Source organism: Gopherus evgoodei, chromosome 10 (genome assembly GCF_007399415.2).
Source record: "Gopherus evgoodei ecotype Sinaloan lineage chromosome 10, rGopEvg1_v1.p, whole genome shotgun sequence".
Lineage (NCBI taxonomy): Eukaryota > Metazoa > Chordata > Testudines > Testudinidae > Gopherus > Gopherus evgoodei.
In genome coordinates, this window is record NC_044331.1 from 64,660,663 (window position 1) to 64,681,482 (window position 20,820).

The following is a 20,820-nucleotide window of genomic DNA, read 5'->3' on the forward strand; positions in this document are numbered from 1 at the left end:
TGTCAGATGCAGTGTACTCAAGAATCGGGCACTACCCAGTCGGTCAACCAATTGGTCGATGCGTGGTATGGGTTATGAATAGAATTGGGATACTTCATTCAGTCGGTGAAAGTCATTACAGAATCCATGATACTGTCAGTTTTAGGCCCTAGAATGATTGGACTGGACTACTGACTGTAAGATTCTTCAATAACCCCTAATTCTAACATTTTCTTTACTTCGGCCTTGATTTCTTCTCTTTTGGCTGCTGGGATTCAGTAAGGTCTCAATGTTACCTTGGCTCCAGGGATCATGTGGATATGGTGATAGGTCTCAGTCGTCTGCCCGGTTTGGTAGAGAACACATCTCGGTTGCAATTAATCATATCGGCTGCCTCGATCTTGTGGGTTGGCGTCAAGTTGGGTGATATCCTCACTTGCTCGTGTAAATTATCCTCCTGGGGAAGGGTCTCCTGGGTGACTAAGCATGCCTCTCGATCATGCCAAAGTTTTAGAAGATTGATGTGGTAAATTTGCTCCATTTTTTTGCGGCATGGCTGCTCCACCTTATAGTTCGCCTCTCCCACAGTGTCGATCACTTCGTAGTGTCTCTGCCACTGGGCCAACAATTTACTTTCTGCTGTGGGCACCAGGACCATCATTCGATCCCCTGGTTGGACCTGTTGAAGCTTTGCTTGGTGTTTATAATGGGTTTGTTGGGTCTCCTGTGCTTTCTCCAAGTATTCCTGTACAATGGACATAACTTGGGTTATCCAATCCCTCATCAGTACATGCTCAACTATGTTCCTTCCAGGATTTGGCTTCTCTTCCCAGGCTTCTCTGGCTATATCCAATATGCCCTGTGGGTGGCCTCCATATAGTAGTTCGAACTACTTGGACACAAAAGATGTCACTTGATAGTCAATATCTCCGTGGGTAGCCCAACCTGGGAAAAGATCTGTACTAGTGTCATAAACAGATAGCTAAGGGTTAACGTCTCTTTCACCTGGAAAGAAGTAATCTGAAACACCTGACCAGAGGACCAATCAGAAAACCAGACTTTTTCAGATCTGGGTGGAGGGAAGTTTGTGTCTAAGTTCTTTTTTTTGCGTCTATCTCCCTCTCGGCTATGGGAAGGATTTCTCTATTTCCTGCTTTCTAATCTTCTGTTTCCCAATTGTAAGTACAAAAGATCAGATAGTGATTTATATGTTTTTTTGTATTTTACATGTGTGTAGTTGCTGGAGTGTTTTGAATTGTATTCTTTTTGAATAAGGCTGTTTATTCATATTTCTTTTAAGCAATTGACCCTGTATTTGTCACCTTGATACAGAGAGACCATTTTTATGTATTTTTCTTTCTTTTTACATAAAGCTTTCTTTTTAAGACCTGTTGGAGTTTTTCTTTAGTGGGGAACTCCAGGGAGTTGAGTCTGTGCTCACCAGGGAATTGGTGGGAGGAAGAAGTCAGGGGGAAATCTGTGTGTGTTAGATTTACTAGCCTGACTTTGCATTCCCTCTGGGTGAGGGGGGAAGAGAGATTAGCTCTCCGTACTTCCGTTTTCCAAGGATGGGAACGGGGAGGGTGGAATCCCTCTGTTTAGATTCACGGAGCTTGCTTCTGTCTGTCTCTCCAGGAACACCTGGAGGGGGGAAGGGAGAAGGTTTATTTCCCTTTGTTATGAGACTCAAGGGATTTGGGTCTTGGGGTCCCCAGGGAAGGTTTTTGGGGGGGACCAGAGTGCCCCAAAACACTCTAATTTTTTGGGTGGTGGCAGCTTTACCAGGTCCAAGCTGGTAACTAAGCTTGGAGGTTTTCATGCTAACCCCCATATTTTGGACGCTAAGGTCCAAATCTGGGACTAGGTTATTGACATGAGTGGCAGCGTTTGTGGGAAAGATAGAATCCAGAAGCCAGTAGATATATTATATTTTTCTTTTCTCTGCTAGGGGCTTTTAAGCAGAGACAGTTTGGTTTTAAAGGGAACCAGAGAGAATTTTTTTTTCTTTCTCTGCTCTCTCTCGCAGTTTCTGGCTTGCATATTAAGCAAGGAACCATTAAGGAGCTATGAAGGGTCTTTTGTGACAATAGCACTCCCATTGAGAGTCATTACCAGCACAATACACATGCAAATAAAGTGGTTTTTCTGGTTTACTTTACATTGAAAAGATTAGCTAGAGGAAGACAGGGAAAAAGGCACTGTTGCTAGGCAGACCCCAGGAGGCAACAGAGAACCTGCAGTTCGGAAGATAAACACCGGAGGGCACCCCAACACAAGAAAACAGGAACCATGCCTAACAAGACAAAAATGGAGGCCGAAGAACAAATCAAAGACGCTGACCACAGGCGAGATATGGGAAAAAAATACAGGAACTACAAATAAAACAAAAAGAGATGGAGCTGAGAGAAAGAGAAACAGAGGCAGCCTACAAAAGAGAGCAAGCAGCCAAAGATGCAGACCACCAAAAACAGCTGGAACTCCAGAGGGAAGCCCACCGACAGGCCATGGAATTAGAAAAGGCTAAGGAAAACACAGCCAACCCTAACAACCCTGTGCCAATGATTGTTCCACAGCACAGGAAATTTCCCACCTACAAGGCAGGTGATGACACTGAGGCCTTGTTGGAAAATTTTGAAAGAGCCTGTCTTGGGTACCGCATCTCTGAAGACCAGTACATGGTAGAATTGAGGCCACAGCTCAGTGGACCTTTAGCAGAGGTTGCAGCTAAAATGCCTAAGAAAAACATAAACGACTATAAACTTTTTCAAACCAAGGCCAGATACAGAATGGGGATAACCCCGGATCATGCCCGTCGGCGTTTCAGAACCCAAAAGTAAAAACCAGATGTGTCATTTCCCAAACACGCCTACTACGTTGGGAAAAATTGTGAGGCCTGGATATCAGGACACAATGTTAAATTCTTGGAAGAACTGCACCTCCTCATACAAATGGAGCAGTTCTTGGATGGTGTTCCTGAGAACATAACACGGTACATACAAGATGGAAAACCCAAAAATCTCACCGAGGCGGGGGAGATTGGAGCCAGATGGATGGAAGTGACAGAAAGCAAGAAAGCTACTGTCAAGGGGAACGAATACCCCAGAGGGCACACCGACCATAAACCCTACAACCGAGGGCAGCCAAAAACCCCACCTACATCCCAAGTAAAGCCACAGACACACTATTCTTCCACCTCACCAGTCTCCAGTAACTCACCTCGACCCAGTGATCCATCAGATGGAAGATGCTTTAAGTGTAATGAACTGGGACATATCAAGGCCAACTGTCCAAAGAACGCCATCGAGTGCAGTTCATTACACCACCATCAACAAAAAGATCCCCAGGCCCAGATGCCTCTCAAATACCCTTGGAGCGAAGGGAAAATTTGAGAGTGGGCGGAAAGAAGGTTACTGCGTGGAGAGACATGGGGGCACAAGTGTCAGCTATCCACCAATCCTTTGTCGACCCCAAATTCATCAACCCAAAGGCCCAAGTGACAATTTACCCCTTCATGTCACAAGCTGTTGACTTGCCTACAGCTGAACTGCCTGTCCAGTACAAAGGCTGGTCAGAAATGTGGCCTTTTGCAGTCTATGACAATTATCCTATCCCCATGCTACTGGGGGAAGACTTGGCCAACCAGGTGAAGCGGGCCAAGAGAGTGGGAATGGTTACACGCAGCCAAACCAGACAAGCTTCCAGACCCATTCCTGTTCCTGAGCCGTCCACAGAGGCCCCGTCTGTGTTGCCAGAGACCCAGACAGAGGTAGTGGACCCGGATTCCATGCCAACCACTGAAACAGCCACAGCACTTCCAGTCCCAGGCCCGGAACTGGAACAGCAACCAGCACCAGCAATTGCAACCACATCTTCAAACTCAACACCAGTGGGCGCCAGCGAGCCAGAACTGGCAGAAGCAACAGACAGCCATACCAAAAAGGCTCAGCCAGAGCCTGAAATACCCTCAGGTGCACCAGCGGAGAGCAGTTCACCAGCAACGGAAACAACCCCATCACCTACATCGCTTCCAGAGGGACCAAGCCCAAGTCCACAGTCTGAGGAAGAACTGGTGACCCTAGCCTCAAGGGAACAGTTCCAGACTGAGCAGGAAGCAGATGACAGCCTTCAGAAAGCTTGGGCGACGGCACGGAGCACCCCACTGCCTCTCAGCTCTTCTAATCGATCCTGGTTTGTTATAGACCAAGGACTTTTATACAAGGAGATTCTTTCTGGGGGACACCGGGAAGAATGGCAGCCGCAAAAACAGTTGGTGGTTCCAACTAAGTACCGGGGAAAGCTCTTAAGCTTAGCCCATGATCATCCCAGTGGCCATGCTGGGGTGAACAGAACCAAGGACCGGTTAGGGAAGTCCTTCCACTGGGAGGGGATGGGCAAGGACGTTGCCAAGTATGTCCTGTCTTGTGAGGTATGCCAAAGAGTGGGAAAACCCCAAGACCAGGTCAAGGCCCCTCTCCAGCCACTCCCCATAATTGAGGTCCCATTTCAGCGAGTAGCTGTGGGTATTCTGGGTCCTTTCCCAAAAAAGACGCCCAGAGGAAAGCAGTACGTACTGACTTTCGTGGACTTCGCTACCCGATGGCTGGAAGCAGTAGCTCTAGGCAACATCAGGGCTAACACTGTGTGCCTGGCCCTAACAGACATTTTTGCCAGGGTAGGTTGGCCCTCCGACATCCTTACTGATTCAGGATCTAATTTCCTGGCAGGGACCATGCAAAAACTGTGGGAAACGCATGGGGTGAACCACTTGGTTGCCACCCTGTACCACCATCAAACCAATGGCCTGGTGGAAAGGTTTAATGGAACTTTGGGGGCCATGATACGTAAATTCGTCAACGAATACTCCAATAATTGGGACCTAGTGTTGCAGCAGTTGCTGTTTGCCTACAGGGCTGTACCACATCCCAGTTTAGGGTTTTCACCATTTGAACTTGTGTATGGTCACGAGGTTAAGGGGCCATTACAGTTGGTGAAGCAGCAATGGGAGGGGTTTACGCCTTCTCCAGGAACTAACATTCTGGACTTTGTAAGCAACCTACAAAGCACCCTCCGACACTCTTTAGCCCTTGCTAAAGAAAACCTAAAGGATGCTCAGGAAGAGCAAAAGGCCTGGTATGACAGACATACCAGAGAACGTTCCTTCAAAGTAGGAGACCAGGTTATGGTCTTAAAGGCGCAACAGGCCCATAAGATGGATGCATCATGGGAAGGGCCCTTCAAGGTCCAAGAGCGCCTGGGAACTGTAAACTACCTCATAGCATTTCCCAATTCCTCACTAAAGCCCAGAGTGTACCATGTTAATTCTCTCAAGCCTTTCTATTCCAGAGACTTACAGGTTTGTCAGTTTACAGTCCAGGAAGATGATGCTAAGTGGCCTGACGGTGTCTACTACGACGGGAAAAAAGACGGTGGCGTGGAAGAGGTGAACCTCTCAACCACCCTGGAACGTCTGCAGCGGCGACAAATCATGGAGCTGTGCACTAGCTTCGCCCCATTGTTCTCAGCCACCCCAGGACGGACTGAACGGGCATACCACTCCATTCACACAGGTAATGCTCACCCAATCAGAACTCCACCCTACCGGGTGTCTCCTCATGCCCAAGCTGCTGTAGAACAGGAGATCCAGAACATGCTACAGATGGGTATAATCCGTTCATCTACCAGTGCATGGGCATCTCCAGTGGTTCTGGTACCCATACCAGATGGGGAAATACGCTTTTGCGTGGACTACCGTAAGCTAAATGCGGTAACTCGTCCGAACAACTATCCAATGCCACGCACAGATGAGCTATTGGAGAAGTTGGGACGTGCCCAGTTCATCTCTACAATAGACTTAACCAAGGGGTACTGGCAAGTACCGCTAGATGAACCTGCCAAGGAGAGGTCAGCATTCGTCACCCATACGGGGGTGTATGAATTTAATGTCCTTCCTTTCGGCCTTCGAAATGCACCCGCCACCTTCCAGAGGATGGTAGATGGTCTACTAGCAGGACTTGGAGAATATACAGTTGCCTACCTCGATGATGTGGCCATTTTTTCAGACTCCTGGCCCGAACACCTACTACACCTGGAAAAGGTCTTTGAGCGCATCAGGCAGGCCGGACTAACTGTTAAGGCCAAAAAGTGTCAAATAGGCCAAAACAGAGTGACTTACCTGGGGCACCAGGTGGGTCGAGGAACCATAAACCCCCTACAGGCCAACGTGGATGCTATCCAAAAGTGGCCTGTCCCAAAGTCAAAGAAACAGGTCCAATCCTTCTTAGGCTTGGCTGGGTACTACAGGCGATTTGTACCACACTACAGCCAAATCGCTGCCCCACTGACCGACCTGATCAAAAAGACCCAGCCAAATGCAGTTAAGTGGACTGATGAGTGTCAAAAGGCCTTTACCCAACTTAAGGCAACGCTCATGTCTGACCCTGTGCTCAGGGCCCCGGACTTTGACAAGCCATTCCTAGTAACCACAGATGCATCTGAGCATGGTATAGGAGCAGTTCTCATGCAGGAAGCAACGGATCACAACTTCCATCCTGTCGTGTTTCTCAGCAAGAAACTGTCTGAGAGGAAAAGTCACTGGTCAGTCAGTGAAAAGGAATGCTATGCCATTGTGTACGCCCTGGAAAAGCTACGCCCATATGTTTGGGGACGGCGGTTCCAGCTACAAACTGACCATGCTGCACTAAAGTGGCTTCATACTGCCAAGGGGAACAACAAGAAACTTCTTCGTTGGAGTTTAGCTCTCCAAGATTTTGATTTTGAAATTCAGCACATCTCAGGAGCTTCTAACAAAGTAGCTGATGCACTCTCCCATGAGAGTTTCCCAGAATCCAGTAGTTAAAAAGTGTTCTTAAAATGTAGAAGTCTGTTAGTTATATACTTAGTGGTATATGTAAAGGTGCATGTGTTGTATTAATCTGGTTATTTTAAAGTTCTAGGCGGAAATCGCTGCCAGTGAGCTTCACCACTGTCTGCAATTTGGGGGGCGTGTCATAAACAGATAGCTAAGGGTTAATATCTTTTTCACCTGGAAAGAAGTAATCTGAAACACATGACCAGAGGACCAATCAGGAAACCAGACTTTTTCAGGTCTGGGTGGAGGGAAGTTTGTGTCTAAGTTCTTTTTTTTGCGTCTATCTCCCTCTCGGCTATGGGAAGGATTTCTCTATTTCCTGCTTTCTAATCTTCTGTTTCCCAATTGTAAGTACAAAAGATCAGATAGTGATTTATATGTTTTTTTGTATTTTACATGTGTGTAGTTGCTGGAGTGTTTTGAATTGTATTCTTTTTTAATAAGGCTGTTTATTCATATTTCTTTTAAGCAATTGACCCTGTATTTGTCACCTTGATACAGAGAGACCATTTTTATGTATTTTTCTTTCTTTTTACCTAAAGCTTTCTTTTTAAGACCTGTTGGAGTTTTTCTTTAGTGGGGAACTCCAGGGAATAGAGTCTGTGCTCACCAGGGAATTGGTGGGAGGAAGAAGTCAGGGGGAAATCTGTGTGTGTTAGATTTACTAGCCTGACTTTGCATTCCCTCTGGGTGAGGGGGGAAGAGAGATTAGCTCTCCGTACTTCCGTTTTCCAAGGATGGGAACAGGGAGGGTGGAATCCCTCTGTTTAGATTCACGGAGCTTGCTTCTGTGTGTCTCTCCAGGAACACCTGGAGGGGGGAAGGGAGAAGGTTTATTTCCCTTTGTTGTGAGACTCAAGGGATTTGGGTCTTGGGGTCCCCAGGGAAGGTTTTTGGGGGGACCAGAGTGCCCCAAAACACTCTAATTTTTTGGGTGGTGGCAGCTTTACCAGGTCCAAGCTGGTAACTAAGCTTGGAGGTTTTCATGCTAACCCCCATATTTTGGACGCTAAGGTCCAAATCTGGGACTAGGTTATTGACAACTAGCTCCTTAACTATTGTATTGGAAGCTGTATTGCATAGGGGGACAGCTTTCAGGTATCGGGTTGCATAGTCTAGTTCAACAAGCACACGTTGGTGGCCCCTAGCTGTCGTCTCTAGGGACCCAACCTGATCCATGGCTATGCATTCAAATCATACCTCTATTATTGGAAGTGGCCCGCAAGTGTGGGCTAGGGCTATGTAGCTGACACTCTAGACAAGAGGTGCAGTATCGCCAGACATCGTCGTGTACCCCTGGCCAGAAGAACCTCTGCAGGATCCGTGCCTGGGTTTTCTCTACCTCTTGGTATCCTCCAAATAGGTGACTGTGGGCAAGGCTCAATATGGCTTTTTGATGTTTTCGTGGCACCAGAAGTTGATGTATCTCTTGCTCCGGCATTTGCACCACCCGGTACAGGAGATCTTTCTTCACTATAAAGTAAGGTCCTGGACCCTTGACCTTCCCATCTATGGGTAGCCCATTTATCTTGGCCACCTCTTTCCTGACATTATCATATCTAGGGTCCTCCACCTGGTCCTGCCTGAAAGTCTCTCTCCTGGGACTAACCTGCCCGAGCTACCAGGGGCCAGCTTCTGCTTATTCCAGTGGCTTGCCGCCGCCATGGCTGGGGTCAGCCTCTGGCTCACCTTCTGCGGTGTTAGTTTATCTGATGGCTGCTTGTGTCCATCTGCCTACTAGGGAGATCTTCTGCCCCTGGGTCAGGATCTGAGTTCCCAAAGTTTTCGCAGCCTTCCTCTCTTTTTTTGTCTTCCGGGTCTTTTGGTGGGCTGGGAACAGATCCTGAGAAATCTCAGAGAACATTAGGGGTTGACATGCCTCTGGAGATGAGTTGCTGCCATCAGGGTCTCCACCTCCTTCCAGCTTCTCTGGGGGGAGTAAATTATCAAACCCTGGATAGTCCCTCCCAATGACTACAGGATATGGAAGTTTAGGAACTACGTCCACTGTCACCTCAATGGGGTTCCCCTGAACCTCTGTCTCTACCAGGATGGTTGGGTAATGGCTCATGGCCCCATGCATGCATGTCACTGCTATTCGTTTGGCTTGTAGCAGCTGGCTACTTTTTACCAGCTTACCCGATATAAGGGTGTTAGCACTCCCAGAATCCACAAGCACTGTAGTCTCTGCTCCATTTATCTTTACCGGCCTGGTGTAGTTATGCAGGGCTAATGCAATGCCTGCAAGGTGGATAATGGAGCATGAGATCTCCCAATCCCCCAAGTTATATTGCATAGGCTCCTCAGTGCTGGGACACTGTACTGCTATGTGTCCCCACTCCCCACATGCATAATATCTATAATTGCTTCTAATCACTTCCCTATCACGAGGGTTAGGGGATTAGTCCCAGGGTTCTCCCCACTCAGGCCAATCCCTTCCTTCTGGGGTCCCTGCTGGTTTTCAGCCCCCCTTCTTCCACCTAGAATTCCCCAGGGGTTTGGTGGCCCAACCTTCCAGGTTTGGGATGGGGGGTTCTTGCTTTGAAAAGGGCCTTCCTTTCGTAGTTGGGTCAATTCCCTGACTGTCATGCGTCTTTCTACCAGTGTGATCATCTTGTCATAAGTGGATGGATTGTTCTGGCCTACCTATTCACGGAGATCTGGTGGCAGTCTTCGGCATGTAATGATCCATGACCAGGGTTTCCAAAATCTCCTCTGGGGTGCACACCTCGGGCTGTAACCACTTCTGCACTAAGTGTATGAGGTCGAATAGCTGGGACCTCGGGGGTTTGTTCTCCTAATATGTCCACTCATTGAACCCCTGGGCCCGTACTGCTGCCGTCACTCTGATCATTCTAGGATCTCTGCCTTCAGCTGGGTATAGTCAGTGGCGTCCGTGGCAGGCCAGTCAAAGTAGGCCTTCTGGGCCTCTCCACACAAAAAAGGGGCAAGAATGCTGGCCTACTGCTCCTGGGGCCATGTCTCATGCTGAGCAGTCCTTTAGAATGAGAGGAGATATGCCTCTGCATCATCTTTTGATATCATCTTTGGCAGACAACCAGTGGCCCTCATGGTTCACATCCCATTGGACCCCCGGGTCTGGGTGGTGAGGATCTTCAGCTGGTCCACTACCTCTCGCAAAAGGGCATGATCTTGGGTCACCTGGCCCTTTAATAATTGATTGGTTTCCTGCTGCAGCTGCATAGACTCCTGTTGCGCCATTGCCTGAACCCAGGTGGCCTCCTTCTGTGCTGAAGTGGCTTGTACCATAGCTACTACCACATCCTCCATTGTGGTACAAGGCAAACAAACAAAATGAAAAAAATCCAAAACCCCAGTGCTCTTTTTTTTACACTTCTTTCTTCTGCCACGCTGTGAATGATAATTCCGCTGCTGACACCAGTTGTGACAAAGCTCTGTCCTTGTCAACATGGGTCCCGTGTTTCCTGGTGGATTTTGCTAGCCTCAGAGGCTCACTGTGACCCTCTATGTAGCCCTTCTCTCTCTGGAGGCAAGGATCACAGTTCACTGAGCCATTTTCATCATAAGTCGGCAAGGGAGGTGAGGAGAAGCAATCCTCCCTCGCACTGTCTCTGTCTCACAGTGTCAGTGATTAATCAGGGAGGGGAAACAGGAGTCCAGGCCCACCCTCTACTCCAGGCTCCAACCCAGGGACCCTAATAATAGCAGCTATGGTTGCAGACTTTTTGGAAATAGGATGTGTACAATTCCCTGGGCCACTTCCCCACAGCAGCGCCCACTCAATATCTTCTTCACTGTTACCTCAGGACCTCCTTCCTTACGCCTGATATGGATTTGTAGTGCTTAGTTCCTCCAACAGCGCGGCTTCATCCTACATCTCTTGACACACGTGCTTCACTGACTAACTGGGAGGCTTTTTAACTAGTTCCAGCCAGCCCTTGCTTAGTTTCAGGTGTCCCAATCAATGTAGCTATCTCCACTGCTTTCTAGAAGGCTCTTAATTGGCCCTAGATGTCTTCATTAACCTGGAGCAACTGCTATTTGGTTACCATGGTACCAGGGATTTGTTTAGCCTGGAGCTAACATACATGTTCCTCACTACTTTACTATAGCCATCTCGCCTTGCCCCATCACAATACATATTAATTATGATACTATTTAAAAATACACTTTACTAATTTCTACTGTTACTTTCTGCCTTTGTTTTAAAAACTAAGCTTCATGCCTTTTTTTTTCCCCTCAGCATCAGTCTGGCAAAACATGCATGAGAACTGTCTCTGGGCAAATAAGCAATTGATCAAAATCACATTCTCTGATCTCTTGGGGCCATATCCTGATCCCACTGAAATCAAAAGTTTTGCTATTGAGTTCAATGGGAACAGGCTTTGACATTTGGAGAGGAAAGAACAAAACCACTCAAGCAAGGGCTATGTTGCTTATATCACAGGTATCAAAGGCTGCTGACTCGTGCGAAAGTCAGATGACATCTGATTATTGTCCATTGCAAGGGAGAAATCAGCAATCAATGAGGCTAGAACAGTCTTTGTACCGTATCCAACTCAAGTCCATCTGCAAAGGATCAAGGAAATATGAAGGCTCCAGATTACCTTAAAGTCCTCAATCCCTTGGTTAGACTGCTCCCATCAGTGTATGTTCATAGTCCAGAGGCTGGATCATGAATCAAAAACACTGCTTAAACACCTTCTGTTCCCCCCCACCCCTTGAGGGCTCCTGATAAACTTAACAGCACAATACATATGCTAACAAACTTAAACAAAGCCTGTTAAACTCATATAAAGAATGAGCAGAGTGCAGCTCCACCCCCCCTCCAGGGGGGGTTAGACTCTCCAGGTTTTTGCAGTACCCTGTACCTGCTAAAAATATCTTGTCGGTACTGTGTACTGGAGTGTACCACCTTACTTGCACACTTGGTCTTATACAATACCTCAAAGCTATGTAAAAGTGTGTGGAAGCATGATGATTCTTCAGTGTGCTTATGACTGGATTGTAGCTTTTAGCAATTTCTGCCATCTGTCTGGATGGGTTTCTGTTTTCTAACGTTGAATCTTGCTGGGTTCCCTAAATGAAGTTAGTTTAGAGTCAACGTATGAGCCATTGTCCTATTTTTAAAAATAGCATATATATTTTCACGGATGTTTTTTGTAATTAAAAGCTGTGCCAGGCTTACATTGGTCATCTATTGAATAAATCTACTTATGTTTCTCTTGGGCTGCTATGGTAACAAGAAGTGTAGTTTTTGTAGCATCAAAAATAATGGATTTGAGGTTGCTGTAAATTGCCTTCAATATATCCCTTCAATATATCCCTGCTGCGAGGTTCCATGTTAGGAAAGAAATTGACTCATGAAGCAGATCCCACTTCTGTGCTGGGTTTTCTTGATATTTTTTAAATTAACGATGCTTACTAAAACTGACCATTTCCTGGGGTCTGGTTGTATTAACAAAAAGGGTGTTCCAAAACATCACATAAAGCCCTCCTAAGCTTTTTCCACAAGCTTGTCTGCTGCTAGGATTCCTTTCCCCAGCCTAAACATTTGCTCTTTCCCTCAGGACCTGTCTTTTTCTTCCCTTAGGACCTGTCTGTCCTGTGCTTTAGCTTCCTCATCCAGAGGGCTATTCCCATCTCCTGAATAATAAGTGTGAAGTGTAATGATTCACACATGTCCCAACAAGTCAGAAGTTAACATACCGTTTTCCACAGCATTCCAACATTTCCATCATAAAAATTTGGCAGTTTATACCTACTTGGAACCATGCATTGCTTTGGGAGATGAGTTAATGAAAGGGATATCTGACTATGTCCAACTTCAGCCATAGTAGACAGAAACAGATTACTAATATTTGTCTGGAGTACTTTAAAGCAAAAAAACCCCCATGCAGCTGTTGTAAACCTCTGCTGGATTCTAAACTGAAAAATTGAAAAATCATGATAAAACTTGCACCTAAATCATGAAAATTATGACCTTCAACATCTAAGCACTTATTTTCATCCATCATTCTTGCTTCTAAACTTATATAAGCTGCTAACTCAGTGCAAAGACTGCACAGACTTACTCAGTCTCTTTTATCCCTTTAACAAAAATTGACATTTATGGTAAACTACATTTGACCTCTGTCTGCATTTAAAGTGAAATGCAGCAGCAGCAGAAAGTGCAGTGTCCATCACAGTTATGGGTGGACTCCTTTCTTCCCAATAGTGCAAGGAGAATGAAGAGAATTGATGGTTCACGAGATACTTTATTTCGAAAATTGCCATTTTTGTGGAGTGAAACACTCTTAAGGCTGTTTTGTAGGCTGTGGCAGGACTAGGAGAGAATTTTAGGCAGGGCACAGTAGCTTGCTTTATGTGCTCATTATGGAGCCACTCCTATCTTCTACTCCATGGTTGGGCTCCCTTACCAGTAAAACTAACACATTCCATTGCACAAGTAGAGGATGGGTTTGGGGGAGTTCGGAACGAAAACTGCCAAGGAATGGCATTCTTGCATGCCAGCATGCAGAAGGTGGTTGGTAGCAGGGCAACAGCTGGCTAGGGTAGAGGGAGAAGTAAGGCTGTGGGATCTGTTACTTAGTGAATCATCCTTTCCTTGTCCCCTGGGTGGGAGATGGCAGCTACTGCAGTTTCAGAGATAGAGTGATGGAGACAAAGCAGCTCTACTGTCTGGGGAAAGAATTCCTTTCCCACTTACCTAATTTCCTGTTTAGGCTGGGTGCAGGCGCTAATCCTCGGGCGAAAGTCCTGTGTTACAGTTGATGGGCTGCTCAATGAAGTCCTGTTGCTTTGAAATTTGCCACAGGAATGTATGCTGTTCCACCTGAGGCCCCAAAAGTTGCTCTTCCCTGGCAAATCTTTCATCTGCAAGAGCTGTTCTTTTAAATTAACACTCATGAATGGTCTGTAAAGTTGAGGTGACGGGAAGTTTGTGACTCTGATATTTTGTTTGTATATTGTTTTGAATGGGTCAGTGTTACGTGTGTGTCCCAGTAGTAGGACTGTCTTAGGAGCAGTTTCTGGGGCTCTTCTGCCAAATATATTTTTGATTATTGAATCCATCTTGATGCTAACTTTGAGCCATACCCCGGGTTAAACTTGTGCAGAGGGCCAGCACAAGGCCCATGCACCTTTTAAGTCTTCAAAATAGGCTTTGTGCTGGCTCTGTGCACAGGGGCAAATTTATCCATAAGAAGCAATCTGCAGGCAAACCTTTAAAGCGTTCACAAGTAATTTGATAGTGAGCTGCTTTTACAATCTTTATTTAAATAAAATTGTTTTCCACTTCTTTCTGCCAAGAAATTTTCATGCCAAGAAAATGACTAAGCAACATTATTGTTTTTTAATATCTACTTCATTTTAATCATTATATCATTATTTATGAGATCACTTATCCATTTCATCTTTTAGCCAGTATTAAGACCCAATAATGGACAATAAGAGTGATGTATTACATGTATTAATTTTTAAGAAAAGATATTTTGTTTCACTTCAGTTTGGTGCCTTCATCAATTCTCAATTAATAGAAGAATGTATTTTGTTACATCACTGTAAATCTTTTACAAATATCTTTTAGTCATAAACTGTGTTGCATGAAAATTGTTACCAAAGTATTATATTTAAAAGGACACTGCCTGTGTTTTCTATGGGTTTTTTACTTACCATTTCTTATGAGTAAAATCTTCACTAATTTCTTTTCCATATGAATTTCCAGTCAACATTTTAAAAAAAATGTTTGTAATGGGTTTAAAACTGTCATGTTCCCTCCAGAGTCATAGGACCTTGAGCTGTTTTGCTGTCAGCTCTCCAAAACCTTAGCAAGCCCTGCATAGTTCAGTACGTGGATGGGAGAATATATTCAGGTGATACCAAAAGTGATTCAGTAGGTGACATTTTTCTTTAAATTAGTACCAGACCAATGCCCGGCACAACTTCAGTGGGTGTGGGCACTCTTGCTAGAGTTGCTATCTTCCAAGTAAAATCTAAAATTGAAGTTCTGGCTATTTATGACTATTATGCATTCTAGCTTTTTCTGCAGTAATAGAACTGTTATGGCCAAAGCGTTGGCCATATCCCTAATTACTTCCTGCCGACCTAAATTCCAACATGTTCAGTTGTACTAAAGAGAATCACAGCAGCATTGTTTTGAAAATAATACACCAGATTTGCAGAATTTTCTTTTTTTTTTTTAAAAAAACCAGTGCCACACTTCCTGTGCCTATCTTAAATTTCCCTTCGATGATGGCAGAATGCAATAGCAGAGACAAAAAGAGATGCTGGATACAGCAACACTTTCCTAATTTTATGAAAAGAGATAAAAACATTTACATTTCTCAGAAATGAAGGTGTATTATTATTCCTTGTGAACTGGACATTGCATTTTTAGTAATTATATTACTTCTGAGGGAATTCTGCTCCAAAAAATTAAGAATTATGCACATAGTATTTTACAATTCTGCAAATTTTGTCAAAATAACACAACATAATCACACCATTTTTAATTATTTGCTGACAAGTATTTTGAAATAAATTACCAAAGTAATTGAAAATGGTGTGATTATATTGTTATTGTGTTGGTGTTATTGTGACAAATAAAATATGCAGAATTTTGAAGAATGTTAATTTTTTTTGTGGTGCAGAATTCCCACAAGAGCACCAGGGTTCTGTGTGGCACAATCTGGTGCAGGCAGCTTGGTGTCGGGTCTGGGTGCAGGGGGGATTTGGATGCACAGGGGCTCATTGGGGGTTCTGAGTGCAGGGGGAATGTGACTCTGCAGGGGATTGCAGAGAAAGGTAGTTAGGGCTAAGCAGAGGGTCTGGGTGCTGGGGGAGTGGGCCTTGGTGGGGTGGGTGGCAGGATGCAGCTTCTTGGGGCTCAGTGGAGTGGGGGTCTAGATGTGGGGGTCTCCCAGTTAGGGAATGAGGCTCGGGAGGTTTTGATGGGCTTGGTGTGGGGGAGTTCTGGGTGTGGGAGGCTCCCGATGCATGGGGGGAATTGAGTGGGTGGGTTATGAGTGCAGGGGGCTCTAGATGCAGGGGGAGTTAGTGACAGGGGGGAGGCTCAGTGGGGATATCCAGATGCATGAGGTTTGGGCGGACAGGAGGAGCAGCTCCCCACCTAATGACCCCTCCCCCCCATGGCTGAGGAACAATGAGGCCTGCTGCTCCCCCTGTCTGTCTAATCCCTGTGCTTCCGGATTCCCCCCTGCACCCACTCCCATCCCTGCCAAGTCCCCCCATGGTACAGAGCTTCCTGCAGCCAGGAGAGGTTTCTGGGGGTTGATCTGCCCCAGCCCAGCTGCTCCATGCAGGGGAGTGGGAACTCTGACTCCGTCCTCCTCCTCCCCCATCCGCCCAGCTGGAACTAATGTCCCTGGGCAGCCTGGACATCCCCAGACTCCCTTCCCTCCCCCTAGTAACTTACATCTCCTCCGGCTGCTTAAACAGACGTGCCCGCGCTGCTGCGGAGGGGTGAGTGAGCACTGCTGCAGCTGCTCTTTGCTTCCACACAGAAACCATTTTTCTGTGGGAAGCAAAGAGAATCAGAGGGCGATGGACATGTTTCTGCACACCTGCAGTGGCACAAAATTCCCCCAGGAGTAGTTATATAGCATGTGTATCTCTTATGCTTAGAGGTATCCCTTTCCATTTTATATATATGGAACATATATATACATACAGGGTTATTAAAATGAAACACCAGTAGTTAGTGATACATACCTGTACCTTGATATAATGCTGTTCTCGGGAGCCTCTAAGCTACAGTTCTCTTATGCATCGTCCAGGCATACCTTTTCCACTCATGATGTCATCACTCAAGCTTCTTATGACAATGCCAGATTCGGTGTTGCAGTCTCTCTTCAGATGATCTGAAGTTCCTCCACTCATAAGAGAACTGCACTTAAATGTGTATGTGCACAATCACTTGGAGGAGGAAAAATCAGTTACTTATCTGTACTGCATTATAGATAAAACCGCATTATATCGAACTTGCTTTGATCCACCAGAGTGCACAGGCTCACCCTCCCGGAGCACTGCTTTACCACGTTATATCTGAATTCATGTTATATCAGGTCGCATTATATCAGGGTAGAGGTGTATATCAGGCAGTTATTGTATGTTGGCATAAATATGGAAGTAGCATACTCCAGATATATATTAATATGATACCATTACTGCTTATCACATACAAAGAGTAAGGGGAATTTCTTTTTTATTGTCACAGATGAGATTTGAGTACCTTATCAGAATGGTGACAAGACATTTTAAATATTTAAACTACATTATTTTATTTTCACTTACAGTAGAAGATGGTAGGGTGGATGGAATAAAAGGAAACTGTTTGGAAGTCTAAACAAGGTATTGTTTCTTGATATAAATATTCTCTGCTTCATGTACCTTTTTACCTTCCCATCGGTTCTAATGTTACATTTTAAACTTCGTTATAATTACAAATCTACCTTTCCACATATGTAAAGGAATTCAAAGCTGGATAACCTGCATAAGAGGGACAGGTATTTTCCTCATACTCACATTGTTGTTTCATTGAAATGTTATTTCATTTCTGTGCCGGGGTTCACTTGCACATTTCTCATCACTAATGGGTGGTATGCATGTAATTTCTCATTTGCTGAGATGACAAAGTATCTTTTTTGCTGGCAAGTGTCTAGCATATATTGTGCAAACCTCTTTCTCTTTCCAACTGGAGAATTAAGGCAAAAGTAATCTAGAATTATGTAATCAGATTTTGGTGTGAAATTTTATTATTTCACTCATAGGTTTAAAGTTAAGAAAAAGTTTTTGAATAGATGTGACAAAAATTGGAGGTTTATAAAATTACCAATTTTTTGAAGGCAATGATGTAAAACAATGATTCCAATCAACTAATAATCCAGTTCAGAGTTTGACTCCTTTCCAATGCATTATATATTCCAGTTCAGAATACCGTTAGTGTTGATAGGCAGAATGTAAAAGGAGAGAGGGTACACATTGTATTATTAATGTTCATTGTGCTGCAGTATCTGAAAGTGCATTGTCTGTGACCCAAAGAGCTTTATAATTAAAATTTAGACATGAATTAAGCCAACAAGCAGTAGGGGAGGGGATGTGGTGAGGAAGGACAAAGGCTAAGTAGCAACTCCAACAGAGACTGGCAGGAAGGTTTGACCCTTGGACTTTCAGGCCTGTAGCACAAACACTACCACTTGAGCTAACAGACTAAGGGCTTGGCTACACTGGAGAGTTGCAGCGCTGGTGATGGGGTTACAGCGCTGCAACTCACTGACCGTCCACACTTACAAAGCACGGCCAGCGCTGCAACTCCTTGATTGCAGCGCTGGCTGTACACCTGGTCTGCCTGGGGTGTAGCGATTCCAGCGCTGGTGATGCAGCGCTGGTCATCAAGTGTGGACAGCAAAAGCGCTTTTATTGGCCTCCAGGGTATTAGGAAGTATCCCAGCATACCTTTTCAGCCACTCTGCTCATCGTTTTACACTCCACTGCCCTGGGCTCAGGTGACCTGCCCTTTAAATGCCCCGGGAATTTTAAAAATCCCCTTCCTGTTTGGTCAGCCAGGTGTGGAGTGCAATCAATCAATCAATCAGTGAACATGCCTCCATGCCCCAAACGAGCCCCAGCATGGAACACTTCCGAGCTGCAGGACCTCATCAGTGTTTGGGGTGAGGAAGCTGTGCAGTCACAGCTGCGCTCCAGTCGTAGGAATTATGATACCTATGGCCAGATATCAAAGTCCATGCTGCTAAGGGGCCATGAACGGGATGCGTTGCAGTGCAGGGTAAAAGTAAAGGAGCTGCGCAGTGCCTATTGCAAAGCCCGTGAGGGAAATCGCCGCTCAGGAGCTGCCCCCACGACCTGCCGTTTTTACAAGGAGCTGGATGCCATACTTGGGTGTGACCCCACTGCCAATCCAAGGAGCACGATGGAGAGTTCAAAGCAGGGAGAAGTGGGGGAGGGTGTAGAGGAAGCTGATAGTGAGGCTACTGGGGTGGAGGGAGACACCCCGGAGTCCCAGTACACATGCAGCCAGGAGCTCTTCTCAAGCCAGAAGGAGGCTAGCCAGTCGCAGCAGCTGGAACTTGTTGGTGAAGAAGAAGCAGAGGAGCAGGTTCCCGGTAAGCAGATTTTATTTTTAGGATGGAAATGTTTTGGGAGAGGAGGGTGGGGGTTATGGCTGCCTGCATGCATGCCTAAATGTGGAATAGCCCATTGATTTGGTCTCTCATGTCTCTGTAATCGGCCTCTGTAATCTCTTCAAAAGTTGCAGCCAGAGCGTGGGCAATGTGCCTGCGCAAGTTTATAGGGAGAGCCACCGTGGTCCTTGTCCCGGTCAGGCTAACTCGTCCGCGCCACTGTGCCGCGAGGTGTGGGGGGACCATTGCTGCACACAGGCAAGCTGCATAGGGACCAGGGCAGAATCCACATTGCTGTAGAAGACCCTCCCTCTCTTCCCTGGTAACACACAGTAGTGATATATCTGGCAGTAGAAAATCCTGTTGAGAATGTAGGGATATAGTGTTCAGTGCAGGTCCCTGCACTCTGCTTTCACCCCGGGCAGGTCCCAAAGAAAGACTCCCTGCACTCTGCTTTCTCCCCAGTGTAGGTCCCAAAGACTCCCTGCTCTCTGCTTTCCCCAGTGCACAGAAACTCCGGTAAGCCCTCAGGCAGTTCCCCTTCCCAGGTGAAGTCGTGGCAGAAACACTCACCCCATTGCTCGCTATGCCTTCGCTGCCATGGCCTGTCTGTGCTATGTTTGGTATGTGTAAAAATGATGCTACAAATTGTCTACAAAGTCCTTTGGTGTGATAAAGAACAATGTAGCCTCTGTATTAAATGCTTATATTTCTGTTACTTTAAGTGACCTTGAATACTGCAGCCATCTTACCGCCTGCGCAAAGACTACAGAACTTGAGGAAAAAAGCTAGACAATCAAAAGAAGATTTGATCAAAGCAGTTATGGACCAGTATGCCAGAGACAGTAAAAAGCTGCAAGAATAGCGAAAGAAAGTGCATGACTGGAGGCAAACAGAAAGCAGGAGAAAGGAATTGGCTACCAAGAGAAGCAGGAAGCAGCTGATAAGCCTCCTGGCTCGCCAAACAGACTGTAGGCAGTCTCTCATAGCCGTGCAGGCAGATCATTACCGTGGTAATCCCCACCCCTCCCAAAGCTCTCTCCCTTGTTCCCCAGTGTTTGCACAAAACACCTTTCTCCAGCAGCCTGGTTCTTACCACCACCAGCTGCCTCCAACACCTGTACGTTCACCTACCACCCCTGAGAACTACAACCCTTACCCTATGCACTCAACCCCCATCACGATGCAGCCTATTAATCCTGAAGTGCAGCAGGCATTGAACAGCAATCCAAGCAGGACATATTCAAACCTCTGAATGTACAGTCCACCACCCTACCCCCCTGCCCTTTTATGTACTGTATTTGGAATAAATGAAATAAATGAAATACAGTACCCCAAGGGAAAAACTGGCACTGCAAAGGCACCAAACATTACTGTTGGCTTTCAGCCTCAAATTGCTCCCTTAAGGCATCCCTAATCCTAGAAGCCCTTTGCTGGGCCTCTCTAGTAGCCCTGCTCTCTGGCTGTGCAAATTCAGCCTCTAGGCGTCAAACCTCGGAGATCCATTCCTCACTGAATGTTTCACCTTTCCCTTCACAAATATTATGGAGGGTACAGCACGCGAATATAACAGCGGAGATGCTGCTGTCCCCCAAATCTAGCTTCCCATAGAGACACCTCCAGCGTCCTTTTAAACGGCCAAAAGCACACTCCACAGTCATTCTGCACCGGCTCAGCCTGTAGTTGAACCGGTCCTTGCTCCTGTCAAGCTTCCCTGTATACGGTTTCATGAGCCATGGCATTAAGGGGTAAGCAGGGTCTCCAAGGATCACAATGGGCATTTCGACAGCCCCTACAGTGATCTTGCAGTCTGGGAAAAAAGTCCCGGCC